The sequence below is a fragment of the Gymnoscopelus microlampas genome (assembly GCF_963454915.1).
Source record: "Gymnoscopelus microlampas genome assembly, chromosome: 14".
In the NCBI taxonomy this organism is placed as follows: domain Eukaryota; kingdom Metazoa; phylum Chordata; class Actinopteri; order Myctophiformes; family Myctophidae; genus Gymnoscopelus; species Gymnoscopelus microlampas.
This window is the reverse complement of record NC_139951.1, coordinates 27,208,573-27,211,441: the sequence shown is the minus strand read 5'-3', so window position 1 is coordinate 27,211,441 and position 2,869 is coordinate 27,208,573.

Here is a 2,869-nt window from a genome sequence, read left to right as displayed (position 1 = left end):
GTTTGACAACCACTGGCCTATAATACTAGAGAGCTAGCTCACCTACAGTGCTAGCACTGTGTGTGTGTGTGTGTGTGTGTGTGTGTGTGTGTGTGTGTGTGTGTGTGTGTGTGTGTGTGTGTGTGTGAGTGTGAGTGTGAGTGAGTGCCATTGGTTGATGATGTTGACACTGATAATGTGGGTGATGATGTAAATGAACACACACACACACACACACACACACACGCCATGTAACCTGGCCTTATTTTACACATTTCTTAGTATTTTACACATTTCTTAGTGCTTAAGTAGCAGTAGCCCACATGATAGACATGACGGCCAACTAGTTCAAAAGAATATGGCCTTTGCTTCAGCTCATATATGCTATTATTTCCATCACAGTGAGTGAGTGAGAATGTCAAAGATTTCCAAACTGTCTTTACCCAGAGCAGTCACAATGTGAATGTTATGTCCCAGTCCTGCCCTTCTTGTTTTATTTCCCTTAAGACTTAATATGTGCATAATGTTATATTACATTGTTGTGGTCTATAGTAGACACTATCCATCCACACGCCATTTATCATTTTGCAGACCATCAGACAGAGCTCTCTCTCTCTCTCTCTCTCTCGGCCACACACACACACACACACACACACACACACACACTCACACTCACACTCACACTCACACTCACTCACACACACACACACAGGTCCTCAAGCCCAGTGACCTCATAGCAAACTCTTGTGTCCGGGAATGCAAGCTGCAGTGTTGAGCTTTGTTCGTGCTGAATATGGGCTGAAGCGGCCAATGTACACAGTTAAATCTGGAGAGTTAGTTAAGTCTGAGAGTGTAAAAATGTACCCGTTGGCTGTGCACCTTTCAGCCCAGCTAAATTTAGGTTACACCTCACGCTTACACATCATCTAAAGAAGAGGGAGCTTTCTAAGGGAATAGCTGCGATGCTAAAATTAAGTTAGTACACACAAATGTTGAATACTTTGCAGTACTCTGTGTTGTTACAGCATATTACTGGGCCTTGTACATTTCCTGTTTGCTGTGCCTCCTGACATGTCTGATAAAGCAATGGTTCTCAAACTTTTTCATGTCAAGGACCCCCAAATTTATATATATTTGGCCGCGGACCCCCATCTCAAAATATGTTGTGCCAGGGACCCCCAGAATAGAAGATTTGTGTTAAAAAATTATTCAAAGTTATTCAAAGTTTTCCAAACATTGTTGAGATTTTTCAAATAATTTCAAAAATAGCAGATCTACAAGCTCATAGCGCGGCACTCGGTGCCATGCTATGAGCTTGTATATCTGCTATTTCTTTTATAGCCAAAGTGTAAAATATGCTTAAAGGTTGAAATGATTGTGATGCTATATTAACTAATTTTGCTGGGGGACCCCTTGGTACACCCTCAAGGACCCCTCGGGGTCCCCGGACCCCACTTTGAGAACCAATGTAATAAAGTGCTGCTGAAACTGAATGATCTTATATCATGTTCGTGAACAATTCACAGTTTAGCTAGTCTTATCAGGGAATTATTTTAAAGTAAGCTATAGCATAATGCTGTGCGATTTTAACCACTTCTTGAACCCATGTATAATTTGTTGACTAGGGTCCTCCAGGGTTCTATTCTTGGCTCCCTTCTTTTTTCCATCCACACCAAATCTCTTCAGCAAAAGTAGCCAACCGACACAAGCTCACAACACGTTCCGTTGCGACGCATTGTAAGCTTGTAGGTTGGCTATATTCGCTTATTGTTTGCCTATTATGACATTCGGAAGAAAGCTAGGGTTCCAGACATATAAGTGAAAATGCTTTGCTTATACGAACACATAGGCCTACTGAATGGATGAACATTAAGTCATTGGACCTGGATCCACTAAGGACAGTCTGAGTGGAATTTTGCCTTTTAATTTTCGGGTTAAGGTTAGACTAACAACGCTTTCACGTTGCTGTAGCATTATGGTAAATGCTTTATTATTATTTTAGAATTATGAAGTGGACTTTTGCCTCAAAGCACTCTCACAGTTACAGCAGGCTTCATCTTCAATGTGATGGATTTGCTGTATTATTTGAATTAATCTTTCAGGAAACCAACTCTGTACAGTTGCTTGAATACAAAAACGACTTACAGGGTTCAGTCTGTAAAACATTCTATTTGGTCTTTTTTTAAAACAGTTATATTTGAAGAAGTGTTTTTGATATAGTTTGCTTACAATACATAATAACAAAGTTTGATGATTTAGCCCACACCTAAAAGCTAATGCCTGCTTGTTGTCTAATCAATGTCTATTGACTTTTTGCACTTGTTGTCCCAAAGCCCAAATTTGTTGTTGGTAATCAATGTTAAAAAAAAGAAGAAGAAAAAACGAGAAGTTTAGCTACACTTGATCAGTACAGTACACACTATTTGGTTGATGTACTGTACAAGGTACTACTGTAGGCCTATGTCTTGGGAAACTCAAAGGAACATGTCACCTGTCAACCTCATCTCCAAAAATGGGTCCTCACCAATGCTCACTAGGATAGTACCATTTCTGTCTACTTGATCTGTGTCTCAGAGGTGGGCTGTTGGTAGCTCAAAAATGTATCTGCCGATCAACGGCAGGGATGTCATATATTTCTATTGTTGCGACAACCCTGGCTATTATTCTGGCATGCTAACATTCCAGGAAGAGAAGGCTGTCATTTCCATTTGCGTGAAATCCCTGCTGATGACGTCATTGGCAGGACTAAAGATGGAAATGAGCTAGTGGCTAAATCTGGTACAAAGCATCTTTTCTCTTACCTTGAGATTATTGTATTTTTTACATGGTCCCTCATACAAATAAGCTGATAAATTAAATGAAGGTTCAGTACATTTTGAGCTATCCACAG